The 23224-nt window shown below is 43.5% G+C and overlaps 1 protein-coding gene and 4 non-coding genes across 5 annotated transcripts in view; all 5 read right to left on the bottom strand.

Moving 5' to 3' along the window:
- Nucleotides 1–23224, bottom strand: part of COP1 (COP1 E3 ubiquitin ligase) — a 917107-nt gene that overhangs the window by 785482 nt on the left and 108401 nt on the right. The gene's annotated exons all lie outside the window — the stretch shown is intronic.
- On the bottom strand, nucleotides 3278–3392 carry LOC147747862 (U5 spliceosomal RNA). Its single transcript, XR_015300415.1, has one exon. It is a non-coding gene; the product is annotated as a U5 spliceosomal RNA (small nuclear RNA).
- Nucleotides 4258–4372, bottom strand: LOC147747861 (U5 spliceosomal RNA). Its single transcript, XR_015300438.1, has one exon. It is a non-coding gene; the product is annotated as a U5 spliceosomal RNA (small nuclear RNA).
- On the bottom strand, nucleotides 15777–15891 carry LOC147747860 (U5 spliceosomal RNA). The gene has a single exon (XR_015300446.1). It is a non-coding gene; the product is annotated as a U5 spliceosomal RNA (small nuclear RNA).
- LOC147747859 (U5 spliceosomal RNA) lies at nucleotides 17380–17494 on the bottom strand. The gene has a single exon (XR_015300444.1). It is a non-coding gene; the product is annotated as a U5 spliceosomal RNA (small nuclear RNA).

The raw sequence follows: 23224 nt of genomic DNA, 5'->3' as shown, positions 1-23224 counted from the left end.
TCTATGTGAAATAAGTACCAATAAAAATATTCTTTAAAAAATGTCATACTAGGTAATGGGGCTATCAGCCTTGTTACAGTGAAAAGGACTAGGAGGAGTTTTCACTGCCAGGTCTTGTAAAACATAAAATAAACATATCCTTTTTTTTAAATCTTTCACACTACTCTATGGGACTTTTAAGGCTTATCTTAGTGGTGATTCATAAATATTAAAAAGTACAACCTCCTGTGTGAGAGTTGCAGAGGTTATTACTTATGGTCCCGTGATAATACTGGTGTATGATATCTGATCAAAATAACATGTAAACTGTCAATTTAATTGTGTCACATTGATGTCTCGCGTACAACCTCCTGTGTGAGAGTTGCTCGAGGGTATTTCTGGTATTCACTATTATTTCCATCGATATGGAAGTACTTTCAAGACATTTATAATCTAACCATTTGTGCCCCCATTTTGCATTAAGTCCCGTGATAATACTGGTGTATGATATTTGATCAACATAATATGCAAACTGTCATTTTAATTGTGTCACACTGATGGCTCGCGTACAACCTCCTGTGTGAGAGTTGCTCGAGGGTATTATTTATGGACCTGTGATAATACTGGTAATCACTATTATTCCCATTGATATGAAATTACTTTCTAGATTCATAATCTAACTATCTGTGCCCTCATTTTGCATTAAGTTTTGCCCATTAAGCTTGCTTTTTCCTATGAGGTGGTGTAGCTCCGACCACGCTTTCAAACCTCGCGGGTTGGTCTCGTAATTTCTGAGCAATTAGTGCCGTTGAGTGACTCTTCTATGTCCTTCCAAGGTTGGTAGAGTAGTGGCCCCGCCTCCAACTTCGCGTAGCTGCTCGAGTCAGTAACCTTTTAAATAAGGTGGCGAGTCAGTAGCCCCGCCCCCAACTTCGCGTAGCTGGTTCACGGAGCTGACAACAGACGAGCTGCCAAGCGAAATGTAAGTGGCTCGTAAATCTCTATCTCAGCATTCATGTATGAATCAGCCTCTGCATTCTTAATTGGTCCATTCACGCTTCCTTAACCAAGCTGTTTTCCCATTCAGGATACGGTCATATTGACAATTTTGTCAACAACAGCTCCAACGCGGTAGTTATCTACGATTAATTTGCGTGTTTTCTGATGATGCTGACGCACCTTCGACTAAATCAGAAGTGGCCTTGAAACCTCTCTCTGGTATGTACATGCTACCTAGCCCTTCTAAAATTTAACGGTAAATAACTGTGTAGGTTTTTAAAAAAACGGAATGTATGTGTTAAATGAGCCTCTGCATTCGTATCAGTGAAATCACACGTCCCTAACGGAGTCGTTTTTTCTATCTAGGATTTTATCACACTGACGACTTTGTAAACTCCAGTGCTAGAACTGAGTGCTTGATTTAATCGCCGCTACCCGCCATACACGGAAATGGCTATTTCACGTGTAGATCTTTGTCAGTGAAGAACCTCCGAATATGTGTAAGTGGCTTTGACCCTTTCTCTCTTGAATGTATGTGTTAATCAGCCTTGTTTAGCAAGTCCACTTTCCTCTAAACCACCGTTTTCCTTCACTTAGGATTCGGGTACTGTGGCACCCTTTTAACTACAGGTCCAGCACGTGACCCGAGGGTCTGATATATTTGCCGCTGAAGATCTCTAATCAACTTAGAGGTATGCCAATTAATCTTGGCGCTTATCAGTTGTAATTATTTTTGAGGTCTCTCCTCATCCCTAGAGTGATCTGTCACGTTATTTTTCTTCAAGGCGCTTTTTGTTCCAAACCATACAGCGCCCTTCACCTGTGTATTAAGTTTTAGTGATATGTGTCTAGCTGTAAATGTAGCCTGACCTCATTGATTTTCCTTGCAGGACAGAACAGTCCGCTCTATATTGGTTAATTTTCCCTCTGTTTTATTGAATACCGATGAGTTTGACCCTGACAACAGGCTGGTCTCACTCATATTCCATGTTCGGAGGCCGGTTCTTGGCCCAGACCCCATGGTATATTGTACTCCTTGATTATATTGGTGATGATGTCGAGTAAGATGACAACTTTATATACATTACTCTGATTCTTGTTTTTAAATTTTCACAGAAAGAATTGCCCCTGCCATCCCCCTTCCCTTCTCCTGCACACGTCCTGATGAAGACCCCGTATAAGGATTTAACATAGCCTACGGCTAGGGGTCGAAACGTCGACGGCCTTTTCTTCTTAGACCTCCGGCACATGCCCCTGATCAATTGCAATTGTGTATGTGTCCGTTGAATGTCCACATTATAATAGCTTTCAAGTGGATGCCCAAAATTTGGGTTGTTGTATTAGATTTGTTTTGATTTTGAATTGCAAACTGTTACAATGTGTGAACTGTTTTGAGTGTGTGTATCTCTTTTTGACTTGACACTGCCCTGAGCACTTCCCTTCCTTTCCCTTTCCTTTCCTCCCCCCTTTGGGGCTCTTAATTAGACATGAACCTTTTTATATTGACTATAATTCTGTATTGTAAAATAAAGGACAATACTCGTCATTAACTTGATTTATATCTCCTGATTAATGGTTGTGCTAGTCAATGTTAGTGTGTGTTACACATGACACTTTCTCCTTGTGGGGACCCCTCTCTACACTTACCACTTAAACGCCCAGGTCCCCGCGACTGCATGGGTAAAACCCCTCTTTTGTAACGCGCTACTGTACCTGGCTAAGGAAAAGCATAGACAAAGATATTAGATCTCGCATAGGTACGACTTACTGCCTTTGCTAATGCTTGCTTTTTCAAGGCACGGGTTACGTCATTTCTCCAGGATCATCGCAGGTTAAGTCTGCGGGATTTAACCTGATACACCAAATTTAAAGCAGGAGGCTAGGCAATGGCATTCTTTAAATATGTATATTGTAATGCACTTTTACAATTTGAGTCAAAGAGGGGTTTTCAATAATATTTCAATATTCAATGAGACAGGAGAAGCGAGAGACGATCCAGAAATAAACCCCAGATTGGAAACAGTTATGTGTTTTATTTCCCAATTGATCCTTCCTTATCTGGTGTTCTATAGCGTTGCTTGCCGTATATCACATCAGTGAAGTCTTTCAGATAGGGCGATGTTTGAGTGGCATGAGTACTTATTATATATCATGTGACAAATTATAATTTAAGCGCGTCGCAGTAAAAATCATTCATCCGAACTACGATAAAGTAATACTAAACTAAAGCTTAAACTAATCTGCAAAGACTATATGGTCAGCTTGATGATTCATGTACTTTTCTTTACCACATAAGGGTAACCCTGCAGAAGCAGGGCTTTCAAAAATTGAGTGAAACTCTTTAATGTTCCTCTCCACGGAAATCTTTAGTAAAAGGCGAAAGATTTATTCGGTATGAAGAGAAACCAGAGTATACACTAAATTTTCGCTGACTGTGGACCCAAGAAACAACTTTCCACGCAATATCAGGGTGATTTACTTCACAACGGGCATCATTGATAACCATTCGAAATTCAACTACCCGTAAAAAGCCTTGTAATGCGGTACTTTGGCAAAATACTTGTTGTTTCAAACTAAACAACAGCAGGAAGCACAAGTGACTCGGCATTATGGGTATGTAAATTTCGTCCCCGGTCACGTGACAGGAAAGGCTGTGACACTCGAGTCTCGCAGCTCAAGCCTTAGTTTCGGCTCCTTTCACTCTTCTCATTCTGAGCAGTGGCTCCCAAGAGGAGGACTTTTACATGTCACCATCAACAAGGCATGCTGGCTGGCTCATTGATCTTCTTTCCGAGACAGTGAACGAGCCAGTGTGTTTTCAACTTGCAGCATATAAGGCTGCATCAGCAGCTGTAAGAAAACAAGCACTGACAGAGAGGCAAAATGCTGACTATCGGCTTTGCCAATGCTTTTCGGCAATGTTAGGTAGCATTGGAAAGATGCTGTGCAGCAGGACCAAAAGGAAGGGAAAAAAAAGAGCGATGACGTGGGCATTTCTGTAGGTCCGCGCATGCATGTGCAAATGAATAATGAGGCGGGGATCATTTTTTTGTATTAATTGTTGCAAAATGGTTAATATAAAAAATAAAGTAGGAAGGGCCGGCATGTAATTCGCTTCCTTTTTTTCCCCAACGCACCAAAAATAAATAAATAAAATATATCAAAGAGCCCCTATCGCAGTAAAACACGTTTCACCGTACTACTAATGAGTGACAGTAATTACAATACACGTGACGATAAAGTGCTACCTGGCTTTTCTTTGTTTTACTAAGTAAGGGTAACCCTGCAGCAGCAGGGCTTACAAAAATTGAGTGAAACTCTTTAATGTTCCTCTCCACGGAAATCTTTAGTAAAAGGCGAAAGATTTATTCGGTTTGAAGAGAAACCAGAGTATGACTAAAACGGTCTCTGACTGTGGAGCCACGAAACAACTTTCCACAGAATATTAGGGTGATTTACTTACAGAAGTTCATCATTGACAACCCTTAAAAATACAACAATCTCGTGATAAGCCTTGCAATCCGGAAAGCAGCCAAGATACTGGTCGACACAAACGAACCAACAGCAGGACGCACAAGTGACACGGCATTATGGGTATGTAAATTTCGTCCCCGGTCACGTGACAGGAAAGGCTGTGACACTCGAGTCTCGCAGCTCAAGCCTTGGCGTCGGCTCCTTTCACTCTTCTCATTCTGAATGGTGCAGCGTTCGGAGCCTCGCGCAGGCTCGTGGGAGGCTCGGTGGCTCCCAAGAGGAGGACTTTTACTGCCACCATCAAAGCATGCTGGCTGGCTCATTTTTTGTTTTGCAGATTTATATAGCGCGAACTCGAACCGGAAGATTTGAGGCGCTTTACTTGTGCACTAGTTACGTTACACATGGTAAACGGTAGGTGGCAACAGAATAGAGACAATTATCTACGTCATTGTGTAACAACCGCACGCCAATGATCTCAGGAGGCTGTCTAATTACACCAGCCATCCCTCTTAGGTGTTTCCATGTACCACGCACAAAGAGACGAGCTGGCTATATTAACAAAACAGATAAAGCGACCGCTGCTGTGCTGTACAGGGACACTGGAAGTCCAGGTGTATTTACATGACCATAAACAGAAGAGGCCAAACAAAGGCAGAGCTCTTTCTATTAAGTCATGGACCTCAAAAGTGACTTGCAGTATCCTAAGGCAGAGGGTATTTTGCTGCTTACAAAACATAATCACACTACTACCCCTCCCATAACCTGTTTAGTTCCTAGAAGTCGTCCTTGCTCTTTCATATGAAATGGACAGCATGGCTGGCGACACAAATAAAAGTAAATGAAACACAAAAGCGCAGTTGGTAACTTGTTGCAAAAAATATTTGAATACGTTTAAGTTAGATTTTTAGAAAATGCTTTTGCTCAGCATGTGTAGGAACATGAAGTTGGATAGCATCTTAACTGTAATTATCCATAGCAAGCAAAGAATGACTATCTTGCCATAAATACCTTCTTTCTGCTGATCACTGTTCGTCTTAGAAAATAAAGATCGCAAGGATGAAAATCCAACACTAATTTTGGTTAAACCGCAGCTCTGTAACCAGCCATTCGCCTTGGCTGCTGCAGGCTTAAGCAGAATGAACTGTGACATCACAAAGCAACTGTGATCACTTATTACATCTGGGCAGCTACGTCATTTCTTTATGACATGTCACTGGAGACTCAACTCGACTGTAATAAGACACAGTTTGAAGGCTTTCATGTATTACGTACTGTCTAATCTCCAAACGCTAGTCAGGACATAAGGTTGGGCTTTCTAACGCTTTTGACATGTGACAAAAAACTGCTAATACGTCCAGGGTCTTTAAGTGATTTGCACATTTATAGATGAGGGCAACAATACCCACTGCTTTCTGTGAATCGAAACGATATTCCAACGCACACACATCATCCGCCGAAGGCAGCAACTTTTCTCAGAAAAACACAACACATTAAGTCGGAGTTACACTAGCCTAGGGAGCTGCAGATAACGTAAAGCGACCCTGCATGGCACCCAAACCGTTTAATGTGTTCCTTCGCACTCTGGTTGATATCATCACAGAATTCTGCATGATGCTCTACGTTTTAAGTAGCGATGCTCTAACGCAGTTAGATCATGGGTACGGATCTGCGAACCAGAACAAGACTTCTGATTCAAGGATCTAAGAAGGATAACACGTGAGATTCAAACCAACTGTAGAACCCGGGGCCACCCTCCTCAGACCCATGCGAAGAAGATCACTCAGCAGGAAAAGATAGCGATCACCCACTCCCCCAAAAGATTACACACATAGAAAAATTGACACCAGAAGACAACACCATGGAGATACCACCACAACAACAACAGGAAGGCTGCAATGAAGATTGAGATGAATGGAACTGCTGGCAGGTGAGTGCGGGGACACAGACTTCTCAGACTAGACCTACATCACAGTTGTCATGTTAACCAGTTGAGGAAAGTGCGTAGGTGGTGGGACAGAGTGGGGTGGATGGGTTTGCTTTGGGATTAGAAACGTTGGGCTTATCAAAGAAAGTTATTTAGATCACCAGGAAGGGGAAAGAGAGACATTAAAAACAAACGCAACAAGATGGGTCAATGGATCCGACACAAGACAGAGCTGAATCCCCACATTGACATTAGCCATAATAGCCAGGTGAGGGGAAATACTCAGTACTGACATGGAATGTCAACGGTCTCGGGAGCAAAATGAAGAGAGGGCTGATGGCCAGATATTTCCGAAGGCTTAAACCTGATATCATCGTACTGCAAGAATCGACATGTTAGAGGCACACAATGTGCCTTTTTAGGAAGGGGCGTTTACAACACTCTTGGATTCACATCTGGAGCTAGAGAGGTCACAATATTAGTAAAGGAAACAATTCCATTCCACATTGATAAAACCTGGATAGACCCCAACAGGACTTATGTCGTAGTACAGAGACTCTGGGGTCGGAGACATTTAACCCTGATTAGAGTTTAAGCACCCCCAAGACTGCAAAAACAAACTCTCGGCAAAGTGGCAAGGATACTCCTAGAGTCTGAACCCTCAACACACATAATGGGGGGGAGGGGACTTTAATAATGTAGTAAACCTTCTGACAGACCGTACAACCACCGGACCATATGGGAAGACACCACTTGCCGACTTTATGCACACCATAGAACTCTCTGATCTCTGGTGTAGACAACACCCATTGCAAAGTACACACTCCTTTACTCAGGAGCACATAAAGTATTCTCGAGACTGGATTACCTCTTTGCACCGGTAGTAGAGATAAAAAGGGTAGACAGGGCAGAATACCTACCTAGAGGACTATCGGACCACTCGCCTCTCTGGTTGACGGTGGGAGGGGAATCGCTGGGACAGCGCCAGGGATGGAGGCTCCAGGCCTGGGACCTACGGGACATTCAGTAGCAAAAGAGATCCAAACTGACTCAGAGATGTACTTCCGTGAATACGAACACTCTTTACCTTTCGGTGGTCACCTTATGGGAAGCATACAAGACGGTACATCAAGACAGGGCACAAAAAAATCATAACACACAAGAAAAGGAAAGAGACAAGGGAGATCAGGGTCTGGAACTAAAATTATTAGATCTTGAAGGTCAAATAGGCAAGACAGCTGATCCGCTGATACAACATCAAATAGCAATCACTTGCAAAGAATACTGAACATTGGCTAGCCAGGAGGCAAAAGCCCAGATCCTGACCACACATCACTGTCTCTATGAGACTAGAGACAGGGCAGAGAGGTCATTAGCATGGCTGGGTAAGAAAGAAAGGGAAACAAGATTAATAGTAGAGATATAGGAAAGAGGAGAGACATGCATGACAGCTAAACATATTGCGTAGGTATTTGCACGATATTATGTAAACTTCTAAAAAGCTAGGAAGTTAGTAGAAGACCCTCAAATTGGCAGTTACCTTAACACCATTGACACCCCCACTCTCCCTGACTAAAATAGGTAGGCCTTAGACTCAGATCTCACCCTAACAGAGGTTATGGATGCTATAGGCAAACAAAAGTCTGGGATAACTCCCGGGCCCAATGGGTTGCCAATGGATATGGTCTCACCTTCATGGCCTGGGTGGAGTTGGTATATATTAACCCTACAGGCTAGGGTTCGAGTGAACGGAGCACTGTCTTCAGACTTACCGGTGGAGAGGGGAACCAGACAGGGATGCCCGCTGTTCCCCCTGCTGTTCTCTTTAGTATTGGAACGATTGGCGTGCATGATTCGAACACATCCGGACATCAGAGGCTTCAGAGACACTGGGGGGCAATTGAGAGATGAACAGATCTACCTTTATGCTGATGGCATTCTCCTTTAAGTCACAGACCCAATCACAACACTCCCCTTATACAGCAAATATTCAAAGAGTATGTTGAACATACAGGATATTAAAATAAATTGGTATAAATCCAGTATTTACTTAGTGGGGGGGAACCTTGGAGACACAAGACCTTCTGGGTCAACTACGAGTCTCTGTAGAGGGATTCAGATACCTATGCTCGTATATGACTGTTAGATCTGGGGGTCTCTAGTTGGCAATGGTATTCGCCTTTGTCGAAATAGGGATCCTTACTTCCGAGTCAAGATAAGGGGATTACACTCCTAGATAACCCCTGCTCACTCCCTTGGTAGCTTGGCACGAGCAGACAGGCTTATCTCAGAGGCAGTGTGTTAAGCATTTGTGAATATACACAGTAATACAGTGATAACACTACAGATGGACACAACACAGGTTTTATAAAAAATAAGTATTCTTTATATAGACTTAATACAAGACCACAAATGACAAACATCCACAATACTATGATTAAGATTACTTAAAAGATTATTAAAGTTGCTTAGTTCAAGTTGCTGTTAAATGCGACAAAGTTCTCAACAAAGTACCTGGAAGCGTAATGCAAAGTACACAAAAGGCTCGCAAAACGGGAGATGTGTCGGTTTCGTGATCCGGGGGAACGGTTGCGTCCTGCCTCAATGCTTGCGCAGAGTAGGGGACTCGTCGTGAGCCTTACCGGTGCAGAGGTGATGCGTAGATACTCGGACTCCGGGCCCGTTGCGGTGCGCAAGATGGCACCTTGAAGGAATGCGACGATCCGGTTGCGATGCGAGATGATGGCGTCCTTGATGCGGCGATGCGATGAAGCCCTGGCAGCCTTGCGACAACTCTGTACTTTGGAGCCACAACAGGCCCTGCGTCACGCTTCTCCGGTGATGCAATGGCGACTCTCACGATGGCGTCACGCTTCTCCCGTGATGCGACAGCAGGCAGCTTCGATGAAAACACGCTTCCAGGGAGATGCGGCGAAGGCTCGCTTCTCTGGCGATGCGAAGATTTCAGCTGCGGAGGCGACACACTTCTTATCGATGCGTCGTGCTTCCAGCTCCCAGCGGCACGCAAGTGTCTGGAGTCAGAATTCCCAGCAAGGAAATTCAGGGGGAGCTGGAGGTGAAGTCTTTTGTCCCCGAGACTTCAGCAGGAGGCAAGCACAGTTCAAGCCCTTGGAGAACATTCTGTAGATGAAAGTCCTTACAAAGTTGCTTTTCCTTTCCCTTGGCAATGAAGCAACCACTGCAGGCCAACCGAGCAAACAGCACACTGGCAGAGGGTCAGTCAAACTCCTGCAGCTTCCTTGGTTCTTCTCCTTGGCAGAAAGGTTTCTTGTTCCAGAAGTGATATAATTTCTTGGGATCAGTGTCCCAATATTTATACCCCAAAATCCTTTGTTCTCTGAAGGCAGAGAGGCCTCTGCCTAGTCCAAACCAGTTCCTGAGCACTTTATTTACGTGACTCTCTTCTTCCTTTCACTGTGCAGGGTAGAGACATCAGCCGACCCACAGGAGGTGGAGCAAGCACAGGAGAGGGAAGATACAGCTCTGGAGCACTCTGTAGACAAGATTCCTTCTCTCCTTTCACAGTGCAGGGCAGAGACATCAGACAAGCCACAGGGGGTGGAGCCAGCATTGTAGAGGGAAGGTCCAGCCCTATTGAGGTCCCAGGTGCAACTCCTCCCTCCCATCTAGATGCAGATCTCTCTATACACCACCGCGCTGCCCCAGCCTGTCTCCTGGAATCACCCAGGCCTGTCACTCACAAACCCAGACAAGGAATACACAACCCAGCAGAGGCAGGCCTGGATAGTTAGGCAAGAAAAGACCTACTTTCTAAAAGTGGTATTTTCAAACACAGAATATTAAAACCAACTTTACTAAAAGATGTATTTTATTATTCTGGGTTCAGGAATACTAAACTCGAATTTCTACCATGTTCCCCGAGTCAGTTAGGATTATAAGAACGTAATAATCTAACTGCCCATTCTGGCCTATGGAGAACAAGTAGCCTTCAACAGTGAAAAATGAAAATGGCTGTAATTCACTATTAGCACATGCTACACACATCAGAGCATGTCCTACCTTATACTTACAATGCACCCTGCCCTTGGGCCTACCATAGGGGTGTCTAATATGAAGCAAAGGGAAGATTTAGGGACTGGCAAGTGGGTGCACTTGGCCAAGTCGACATGGCAGTGTTAGACTGCACATAGGCCTTGCAATGGCAGGCCTGAGACACACTTTACAAGATGCTTCTCTGAGTGGCACAACCAGTGCTGCAAGCCCACCAGCAGCATTTGATTTACAAGCCCTGGGCACACATGGTGCACTATACTAGGGGCTGACAGATAAATCAAATAGCGCAATCACGGAATCCAATTAGTACATCAATTTAACATAGGGAGCACTTGCACTGTGGCACTGATTAGCAGTGGCACAGTGCCCAAAGCATAAATCCAGAAAAAACATATCAAAACAGAGGAGCCAATCCATCAAAAATGGAAGGGAGACTCACGCCAATGATGTCAGGTCTAACAATGACCATTAATAACACAACCAGTCTTAACCACATCAGACGGATACTCACAGAATTCCGTGAAGACGTCGAAAGGTGGAGGATACTTCCCCTAATGCTGCCAGATAGAGCAGCCACTTATAAAATGATTCGCTCACAAAATTTCTATATATTATGCAGAACACATTCAGTAAAATACCGGGCTCAATCTTTAAAGCAATAGTCAATGATCTGCTATGAGATGGGGGACATCCGAGAGTGGCACGTCAGACACTACAGCACAATCGACACAATGGAAGGATCGATCTCCGCATTCTTATTATAGGGCGGCACATTAGTCATGATCAATGAATGGGGACATATGCCAGGAGACCATCTTACCTATGCCCTAGAAAGAATTCAATTTCAGACACACATATACCTTCACTACATTTACAGGGGTAAGGGCCTGCAACAACTATTACCTACATTTCAGAGAACAATTGAGGCATGGAAAGGCGTGGAACAAATGAAATGGGACAAAAGAAACACGTGAGAAATCCCACTATGGGAGGGAATGAGACTACCAGAAATCAGCAAACTTCAGGGCTTCCGGCAATGGCACACAATTGGGATTTCTAAAATGGGAGACCTCCTAGAGAAAATTTCCTATATCTAATTTAGTTCGCTTCAGCAAGAATACCATCTAAGTAACACCCAGAGATATAAATACCTCCAGCTAAAACATGCATGAAAGGCCGAAAAGCTAGATATTTCCGGTATTCTTGAATTCGCGCCACTAGAGGGAAGGCTTTTACAAGAGGAAATACCAGAAAAGGCTGTCTCGTGGATATATAAAAACCCTGATTAAAAACATCCCAGATAGTTTGACAACACTTAGATCCAAATGGGAAATTACAACTGGAGTTTTAGAAGACATTGACTGGGAGGCAGCGCTAAAGGTAGCCATTAAGCTATGACTACGCCGGATTCAATGTAAGATCCTGCATAGGGCATATTTCGATAGGGCATGCTTACATGTAATGGGAAGAGCAGAAACAGATTTGTCTACAGTGTATGACGGAAAGAGGCACCTATATACATACACTCTGGACTGCCACCTCTTTAAAAAATACTGGTTACAGATAATAACAGAGCTGAACAATGTTGTAGAGACACAATTACCCATGGACCCACATACATTCTACAGGGAACTCCCTCAGATATAGGCCTCCCCCGTCCCAAACTCATATTATGCAACTTGGACCTAGTAGTTGCTAAAAGAGACATAGCAAAGAAATGGGGTGTTCCGGGCCTTCTTACGGTCGGCGAGTAGAGGGCGAGCATGGAGCTGTATATGGCTGCCGAACAGGTAACCTAAAATGCCAGAGGATGCCCCAAGAAATTCACTAAAATTTGGTAAGCTTTAATGAGACACTATGGGTTGGAAATGGGAGAGGTGACAGATGAGTCATACCCATGAACCACTAGATAAGAGAGCAAATGGGGCCAGGGAAACTCCCTCCCTTCGATCGGTAACTGGGAATTTCAGATACTAGGGAACTGTATGATGACAATCAAGTGGGCTCTAATCTGTATGTCTATCACCACTGTTTGACCAGCAGGCTTGCGAATATACAATGTGCATCTCCTGTGGTATTGTATATCTCTATGTGAAATAAGTACCAATAAAAATATTCTTTAAAAAATGTCATACTAGGTAATGGGGCTATCAGCCTTGTTACAATGAAAAGGACTAGGAGGAGTTTTCACTGCCAGGTCTTGTAAAACATAAAATAAACATATCCTTTTTTTTTAAATCTTTCACACTACTCTATGGGACTTTTAAGGCTTATCTTAGTGGTGATTCATAAATATTAAAAAGTACAACCTCCTGTGTGAGAGTTGCCGCGGTTATTACTTATGGTCCCGTGATAATACTGGTGTATGATATCTGATCAAAATAACATGTAAACTGTCAATTTAATTGTGTCACATTGATGTCTCGCGTACAACCTCCTGTGTGAGAGTTGCTCGAGGGTATTTCTGGTATTCACTATTATTTCAATCGATATGGAAGTACTTTCAAGACATTTATAATCTAACCATTTGTGCCCCCATTTTGCATTAAGTCCCGTGATAATACTGGTGTATGATATTTGATCAACATAATATGCAAACTGTCATTTTAATTGTGTCACACTGATGGCTCGCGTACAACCTCCTGTGTGAGAGTTGCTCGAGGGTATTATTTATGGACCTGTGATAATACTGGTAATCACTATTATTCCCATTGATATGAAATTACTTTCTAGATTCATAATCTAACTATCTGTGCCCTCATTTTGCATTAAGTTTTGCCCATTAAGCTTGCTTTTTCCTATGAGGTGGTGTAGCTCCGACCACGCTTTCAAACCTCGCGGGTTGGTCTCGTAATTTCTGAGCAATTAGTGCCGTTGAGTGACTCTTCTATGTCCTTCCAAGGTTGGTAGAGTAGTGGCCCCGCCTCCAACTTCGCGTAGCTGCTCGAGTCAGTAACCTTTTAAATAAGGTGGCGAGTCAGTAGCCCCGCCCCCAACTTCGCGTAGCTGGTTCACGGAGCTGACAACAGACGAGCTGCCAAGCGAAATGTAAGTGGCTCGTAAATCTCTATCTCAGCATTCATGTATGAATCAGCCTCTGCATTCTTAATTGGTCCATTCACGCTTCCTTAACCAAGCCGTTTTCCCATTCAGGATACGGTCATATTGACAATTTTGTCAACAACAGCTCCAACGCGGTAGTTATCTACGATTAATTTGCGTGTTTTCTGATGATGCTGACGCACCTTCGACTAAATCAGAAGTGGCCTTGAAACCTCTCTCTGGTATGTACACGCTACCTAGCCCTTCTAAAATTTAACGGTAAATAACTGTGTAGGTTTTTAAAAAAACGGAATGTATGTGTTAAATGAGCCTCTGCATTCGTATCAGTGAAATCACACGTCCCTAACGGAGTCGTTTTTTCTATCTAGGATTTTATCACACTGACGACTTTGTAAACTCCAGTGCTAGAACTGAGTGCTTGATTTAATCGCCGCTACCCGCCATACACGGAAATGGCTATTTCACGTGTAGATCTTTGTCAGTGAAGAACCTCCGAATATGTGTAAGTGGCTTTGACCCTTTCTCTCTTGAATGTATGTGTTAATCAGCCTTGTTTAGCAAGTCCCCTTTCCTCTAAACCACCGTTTTCCTTCACTTAGGATTCGGGTACTGTGGCACCCTTTTAACTACAGGTCCAGCACGTGACCCGAGGGTCTGATATATTTGCCGCTGAAGATCTCTAATCAACTTAGAGGTATGCCAATTAATCTTGGCGCTTATCAGTTGTAATTATTTTTGAGGTCTCTCCTCATCCCTAGAGTGATCTGTCACGTTATTTTTCTTCAAGGCGCTTTTTGTTCCAAACCATACAGCGCCCTTCACCTGTGTATTAAGTTTTAGTGATATGTGTCTAGCTGTAAATGTAGCCTGACCTCATTGATTTTCCTTGCAGGACAGAACAGTCCGCTCTATATTGGTTAATTTTCCCTCTGTTTTATTGAATACCGATGAGTTTGACCCTGACAACAGGCTGGTCTCACTCATATTCCATGTTCGGAGGCCGGTTCTTGGCCCAGACCCCATGGTATATTGTACTCCTTGATTATATTGGTGATGATGTCGAGTAAGATGACGACTTTATATACATTACTCTGATTCTTGTTTTTAAATTTTCACAGAAAGAATTGCCCCTGCCATCCCCCTTCCCTTCTCCTGCACACGTCCTGATGAAGACCCCGTATAAGGATTTAACATAGCCTACGGCTAGGGGTCGAAACGTCGACGGCCTTTTCTTCTTAGACCTCCGGCACATGCCCCTGATCAATTGCAATTGTGTATGTGTCCGTTGAATGTCCACATTATAATAGCTTTCAAGTGGATGCCCAAAATTTGGGTTGTTGTATTAGATTTGTTTTGATTTTGAATTGCAAACTGTTACAATGTGTGAACTGTTTTGAGTGTGTGTATCTCTTTTTGACTTGACACTGCCCTGAGCACTTCCCTTCCCTTCCCTTTCCTTTCCTCCCCCCTTTTGGGCTCTTAATTAGACATGAACCTTTTTATATTGACTATAATTCTGTATTGTAAAATAAAGGACAATACTCGTCATTAACTTGATTTATATCTCCTGATTAATGGTTGTGCTAGTCAATGTTAGTGTGTGTTACACATGACACTTTCTCCTTGTGGGGACCCCTCTCTACACTTACCACAAACGCCCAGGTCCCCGCGACTGCATGGGTAAAACCCCTCTTTTGTAACGCGCTACTGTACCTGGCTAAGGAAAAGCATAGACAAAGATATTAGATCTCGCATAGGTACGACTTACTGCCTTTGCTAATGCTTGCTTTTTCAAGGCACGGGTTACGTCATTTCTCCAGGATCATCGCAGGTTAAGTCTGCGGGATTTAACCTGATACACCAAATTTAAAGCAGGAGGCTAGGCAATGGCATTCTTTAAATATGTATATTGTAATGCACTTTTACAATTTGAGTCAAAGAGGGGTTTTCAATAATATTTCAATATTCAATGAGACAGGAGAAGCGAGAGACGATCCAGAAATAAACCCCAGATTGGAAACAGTTATGTGTTTTATTTCCCAATTGATCCTTCCTTATCTGGTGTTCTATAGCGTTGCTTGCCGTATATCACATCAGTGAAGTCTTTCAGATAGGGCGATGTTTGAGTGGCATGAGTACTTATTATATATCATGTGACAAATTATAATTTAAGCGCGTCGCAGTAAAAATCATTCATCCGAACTACGATAAAGTAATACTAAACTAAAGCTTAAACTAATCCGCAAAGACTATATGGTCAGCTTGATGATTCATGTACTTTTCTTTACCACATAAGGGTAACCCTGCAGAAGCAGGGCTTTCAAAAATTGAGTGAAACTCTTTAATGTTCCTCTCCACGGAAATCTTTAGTAAAAGGCGAAAGATGTATTCGGTTTGAAGAGAAACCAGAGTATACACTAAATTTTCGCTGACTGTGGACCCAAGAAACAACTTTTCACGCAATATCAGGGTGATTTACTTCACAACGGGCATCATTGATAACCATTCGAAATTCAACTACCCGTAAAAAGCCTTGTAATGCGGTACTTTGGCAAAATACTTGTTGTTTCAAACTAAACAACAGCAGGAAGCACAAGTGACTCGGCATTATGGGTATGTAAATTTCGTCCCCGGTCACGTGACAGGAAAGGCTGTGACACTCGAGTCTCGCAGCTCAAGCCTTAGTTTCGGCTCCTTTCACTCTTCTCATTCTGAGCAGTGGCTCCCAAGAGGAGGACTTTTACATGTCACCATCAACAAGGCATGCTGGCTGGCTCATTGATCTTCTTTCCGAGACAGTGAACGAGCCAGTGTGTTTTCAACTTGCAGCATATAAGGCTGCATCAGCAGCTGTAAGAAAACAAGCACTGACAGAGAGGCAAAATGCTGACTATCGGCTTTGCCAATGCTATTCGGCAATGTTAGGTAGCATTGGAAAGATGCTGTGCAGCAGGACCAAAAGGAAGGAGAAAAAAAAGAGCGATGACGTGGGCATTTCTGTAGGTCCGCGCATGCATGCGCAAATGAATAATGAGGCGGGGATCATTTTTTTGTATTAATTGTTGCAAAATGGTTAATATAAAAAATAAAGTAGGGAGGGCCGGCATGTAATTCGCTTCCTTTTTATCCCCAACACACCAAAAATAAATAAATAAAATATATCAAAGAGCCCCTATCGCAGTAAAACACGTTTCACCGTACTACTAATAAGTGACAGTAATTACAATACACGTGACGATAAAGTGCTACCTGGCTTTTCTTTCTTTTACTACGTATGGACACTCGAGTCTCGCAGCTCAAGCCTTAGTTTCGGCTCCTTTCACTCTTCTCATTCTGAGCAGTGGCTCCCAAGAGGAGGACTTTTACATGTCACCATCAACAAGGCATGCTGGCTGGCTCATTGATCTTCTTTCCGAGACAGTGAACGAGCCAGTGTGTTTTCAACTTGCAGCATATAAGGCTGCATCAGCAGCTGTAAGAAAACAAGCACTGACAGAGAGGCAAAATGCTGACTATCGGCTTTGCCAATGCTATTCGGCAATGTTAGGTAGCATTGGAAAGATGCTGTGCAGCAGGACCAAAAGGAAGGAGAAAAAAAAGAGCGATGACGTGGGCATTTCTGTAGGTCCGCGCATGCATGCGCAAATGAATAATGAGGCGGGGATCATTTTTTTGTATTAATTGTTGCAAAATGGTTAATATAAAAAATAAAGTAGGGAGGGCCGGCATGTAATTCGCTTCCTTTTTATCCCCAACGCACCAAAAATAAATAAATAAAATATATCAAAGAGCCCCTATCGCAGTAAAACACGTTTCACCGTACTACTAATGAGTGACAGTAATTACAATACACGTGACGATAAAGTGCTACCTGGCTTTTCTTTGTTTTACTAAGTAAGGGTAACCCTGCAGCAGCAGAGCTTACAAAAATTGAGTGAAACTCTTTAATGTTCCTCTCCACGGAAATCTTTAGTAAAAGGCGAAAGATTTATTCGGTTTGAAGAGAAACCAGAGTATGACTATAACGGTCTCTGACTGTGGAGCCACGAAACAACTTTCCACAGAATATTAGGGTGATTTACTTACAGAAGTTCATCATTGACAACCCTTAAAAATACAACAATCTCGTGATAAGCCTTGCAATCCGGAAAGCTGCCAAGATACTGGTCGACACAAACGAACCAACAGCAGGACGCACAAGTGACACGGCATTATGGGTATGCAAATTTCGTCCCCGGTCACGTGACAGGAAAGGCTGTGACACTCGAGTCTCGCAGCGCAAGCCTTGGCGTCGGCTCCTTTCACTCTTCTCATTCTGAATGGTGCAGCGTTCGGAGCCTCGCGCAGGCTCGTGGGAGGCTCGGTGGCTCCCAAGAGGAGGACTTTTACTGCCACCATCAAAGCATGCTGGCTGGCTCATTTTTTGTTTTGCAGATTTATATAGCGCGAACTCGAACCGGAAGATTTGAGGCGCTTTACTTGTGCACTAGTTACGTTACACATGGTAAACGGTAGGTGGCAACAGAATAGAGACAATTATCTACGTCATTGTGTAACAACCGCACGCCAATGATCTCAGGAGGCTGTCTAATTACACCAGCCATCCCTCTTAGGTGTTTCCATGTACCACGCACAAAGAGACGAGCTGGCTATATTAACAAAACAGATAAAGCGACCTCTGCTGTGCTGTATAGGGACACTGGAAGTCCAGGTGGATTTACATGACCATAAACAGAAGAGGCCAAACAAAGGCAGAGCTCTTTCTATTAAGTCATGGACCTCAAAAGTGACTTGCAGTATCCTAAGGCAGAGGGTATTTTGCTGCTTACAAAACATAATCACACTACTACCCCTCCCATAACCTGTTTAGTTCCTAGAAGTCGTCCTTGCTCTTTCATATGAAATGGACAGCATGGCTGGCGACACAAATAAAAGTAAATGAAACACAAAAGCGCAGTTGGTAACTTGTTGCAAAAAATATTTGAATACGTTTAAGTTAGATTTTTAGAAAATGCTTTTGCTCAGCATGTGTAGTAGGAACATGAAGTTGGATAGCATCTTAACTGTAATTATCCATAGCAAGCAAAGAATGACTATCTTGCCATAAATACCTTCTTTCTGCTGATCACTGTTCGTCTTAGAAAATAAAGATCGCAAGGAGGAAAATCCAACACTAATTTTGGTTAAACCGCAGCTCTGTAACCAGCCCTTCGCCTTGGCTGCTGCTGGCTTAAGCAGAATGAACTGTGACATCACAAAGCAACTGTGATCACTTATTACATCTGGGCAGCTACGTCATTTCTTTATGACAGGTCACTGGAGACTCAACTCGACTGTAATAAGACACAGTTTGAAGGCTTTCATGTATTACGTACTGTCTAATCTCCAAACGCTAGTCAGGACATAAGGTTGGGCTTTCTAACGCTTTTGACATGTGACAAAAAACTGCTAATACGTCCAGGGTCTTTAAGTGATTTGCACATTTATAGATGAGGGCAACAATACCCACTGCTTTCTGTGAATCGAAACGATATTCCAACGCACACACATCATCCGCCGAAGGCAGCAACTTTTCTCAGAAAAACACAACACATTAAGTCGGAGTTACACTAGCCTAGGGAGCTGCAGATAACGTAAAGCGACCCTGCATGGCACCCAAACCGTTTAATGTGTTCCTTCGCACTCTGGTTGATATCATCACAGAATTCTGCATGATGCTCCACGTTTTAAGTAGCGATGCTCTAACGCACTTTCGATCATGGGTACGGATCTGCGAACCTGAACAAGACTTCTGATTCAAGGATCTAAGAAGGATAACACGTGAGATTCAAACTGTAGAACCCGGGGCCACCCTCCTCAGACCCATGCGAAGATCACTCAGCAGGAAAAGATAGCGATCACCCACTCCCCCAAAAGATTACACACATAGAAAAATTGACACCAGAAGACAACACCATGGAGATACCACCACAACAACAACAGGAAGGCTGCAATGAAGATTGAGATGAATGGAACTGCTGGCAGGTGAGTGCGGGGACACAGACTTCTCAGACTAGACCTACATCACAGTTGTCATGTTAACCAGTTGAGGAAAGTGCGTAGGTGGTGGGACAGAGTGGGGTGGATGGGTTTGCTTTGGGATTAGAAACGTTGGGCTTATCAAAGAAAGGTATTTAGATCACCAGGAAGGGGAAAGAGAGACATTAAAAACAAACGCAACAAGATGGGTCAATGGATCCGACACAAGACAGAGCTGAATCCCCACATTGACATTAGCCATACTAGCCAGGTGAGGGGAAATACTCAGTACTGACATGGAATGTCAACGGTCTCGGGAGCAAAATGAAGAGAGGGCTGATGGCCAGATATTTCCGAAGGCTTAAACCTGATATCATCGTACTGCAAGAATCGACATGTTAGAGGCACACAATGTGCCTTTTTAGGAAGGGGCATTTACAACACTCTTGGATTCACATCTGGAGCTAGAGAGGTCACAATATTAGTAAAGGAAACAATTCCATTCCACATTGATAAAACCTGGATAGACCCCAACAGGACTTATGTCGTAGTACAGAGACCCTGGGGTCGGAGACATTTAACCCTGATTAGTGTTTAAGCACCCCCAAGACTGCAAAAACAAACTCTCAGCAAAGTGGCAAGGATACTCCTAGAGTCTGAACCCTCAACACACATAATGGGGGGAGGGGACTTTAATGATGTAGTAAACCTTCTGACAGACCGTACAACCACCGGACCATATGGGAAGACACCACTTGCCGACTTAATGCACACCATAGAACTCTCTGATCTCTGGCGTAGACAACACCCATTGCAACGTACACACTCCTTTACTCAGGAGCGTAGACAACACCCATTGCAACGTACACACTCCTTTACTCAGGAGCACATAAAGTATTCTCAAGACTGGATTACCTCTTTGCACCGGTAGTAGAGATAAAAAGGGTAGACAGGGCAGAATACCTACCTAGAGGACTATCGGACCACTCGCCTCTCTGGTTGACGGTGGGAGGGGAATCGCTGGGACAGCGCCAGGGATGGAGGCTCCAGGTCTGGGACCTACGGGACATTCAGTAGCAAAAGAGATCCGAACTGACTCAGAGATGTACTTCCGTGAATACGAACGCTCTTTACCTTCGGTGGTCACCTTATGGGAAGCATACAAGACGGTACATCAAGACAGGGCACAAAAAAATCATAGCACACAAGAAAAGGGAAGAGACAAGGGAGATCAGGGTCTGGAACTAAAATTATTAGATCTTGAAGGTCAAATAGGCAAGACAGCTGATCAGCTGATACAACATCAAATAGCAATCACTTGCAAAGAATACTGAACATTGGCTAGCCAGGAGGCAAAAGCCCAGATCCTGACCACACATCACCGTCTCTATGAGACTGGAGACAGGGCAGAGAGGTCATTAGCATGGCTGGGTAAGAAAGAAAGGGAAACAAGATTAATAGTAGAGATATAGGAAAGAGGAGAGACATGCATGACAGCTAAACATATTGCGTAGGTATTTGCACGATATTATGTAAACTTCTAAAAAGCTAGGAAGTTAGTAGAAGACCCTCAAATTGGCAGTTACCTTAACACCATTGACACCCCCACTCTCCCTGACTAAAATAGGTAGGCCTTAGACTCAGATCTCACCCTAACAGAGGTTATGGATGCTATAGGCAAACAAAAGTCTGGGATAACTCCCGGGCCCAATGGGTTGCCGATGGATATGGTCTCACCTTCATGGCCTGGGTGGAGTTAGTTTATATTAACCCTACAGGCTAGGGTTCGAGTGAACCGAGCACTGTCTTCAGACTTACCGGTGGAGAGGGGAACCAGACAGGGATGCCCGCTGTTCCCCCTGCTGTTCTCTTTAGTATTGGAACGATTGGCGTGCACGATTCGAACACATCTGGACATCAGAGGCTTCAGAGACACTGGGGGGCAATTGAGAGATGAACAGATCCACCTTTATGCTGATGGCATTCTCCTTTAAGTCACAGACCCAATCACAACACTCCCCCTTATACAGCAAATATTCAAAGAGTATGTTGAACATACAGGATATAAAATAGATTGGTATAAATCCAGTATTTACTTAGTGGGGGGGAACCTTGGAGACACAAGACCTTCTGGGTCAACTACGAGTCTCTGTAGAGGGATTCAGATACCTATGCTTGTATATGACTGTTAGATCTGGGGGTCTCTAGTTGGCAATGGTATTCACCTTTGTCGAAATAGGGATCCTTACTTCTAAGTCGAGATAAGGGGATTACACTCCTAGATAACCCCTGCTCACTCCCTTGGTAGCTTGGCACGAGCAGACAGGCTTATCTCAGAGGCAGTGTGTTAAGCATTTGTGAATATACACAGTAATACAGTGATAACACTACAGATGGACAACACAGGTTTTATAAAAATAAGTATTCTTTATATAGACTTAATACAAGACCACAAATGACAAACATCCACAATACTATGATTAAGATTACTTAAAAGATTATTAAAGTTGCTTAGTTCAAGTTGCTGTTAAATGCGACAAAGTTCTCAGCAAAGTACCTGGAAGCGTAACGCAAAGTACACAAAAGGCTCGCAAAAGGGGAGATGTGTCGGTTCCGTGATCCGGGGGAACGGTTGCGTCCTGCCTCAATGCTTGCGCAGAGTAGGGGACTCGTCGTGAGCCTTACCGGTGTAGAAGTGATGCGTAGATACTTGGACTCCGGGCCCGTTGCGGTGCGCAAGATGGCACCTTGAAGGAATGCGTCGATCCGGTTGCGATGCAAGATGATGGCGTCCTTGATGCGGCGATGAAGCCCTGGCAGCCTTGCGACGACTCTGTACTTTGGAGCCACAACAGGCCCTGCGTCACGCTTCTCCGGTGATGCAATGGCGACTCTCACGATGGCGTCACGCTTCTCCCGTGATGCGACAGCAGGCAGCTTCGATGAAAACACGCTTCCAGGGAGATGCGGCGAAGGCTCGCTTCTCCGGCGATGCGAAGATTTCAGCTGCGGCGGCGACACACTTCTTATCGATGCGTCGTGCTTCCACCTCCCAGCGGCACGCAGTGTCTGGGGTCAGAATTCCCAGCAAGGAATTCTTTAAAAAATGTCATACTAGGTAATGGGGCTATCAGCCTTGTTACAGTGAAAAGGACTAGGAGGAGTTTTCACTGCCAGGTCTTGTAAAACATAAAATAAACATATCCTTTTTTTTAAATCTTTCACACTACTCTATGGGACTTTTAAGGCTTATCTTAGTGGTGATTCATAAATATTAAAAAGTACAACCTCCTGTGTGAGAGTTGCCGAGGTTATTACTTATGGTCCCGTGATAATACTGGTGTATGATATCTGATCAAAATAACATGTAAACTGTCAATTTAATTGTGTCACATTGATGTCTCGCGTACAACCTCCTGTGTGAGAGTTGCTCGAGGGTATTTCTGGTATTCACTATTATTTCAATCGATATGGAAGTACTTTCAAGACATTTATAATCTAACCATTTGTGCCCCCATTTTGCATTAAGTCCCGTGATAATACTGGTGTATGATATTTGATCAACATAATATGCAAACTGTCATTTTAATTGTGTCACACTGATGGCTCGCGTACAACCTCCTGTGTGAGAGTTGCTCGAGGGTATTATTTATGGACCTGTGATAATACTGGTAATCACTATTATTCCCATTGATATGAAATTACTTTCTAGATTCATAATCTAACTAT

The sequence above is a fragment of the Lissotriton vulgaris genome, chromosome 1_1 (genome assembly GCF_964263255.1).
Source record: "Lissotriton vulgaris chromosome 1_1, aLisVul1.2, whole genome shotgun sequence".
In the NCBI taxonomy this organism is placed as follows: Eukaryota; Metazoa; Chordata; class Amphibia; order Caudata; family Salamandridae; genus Lissotriton; species Lissotriton vulgaris.
The sequence above is the reverse complement of the archived record's forward strand: the minus strand, read 5'-3'. Positions and strand labels throughout refer to the sequence as shown.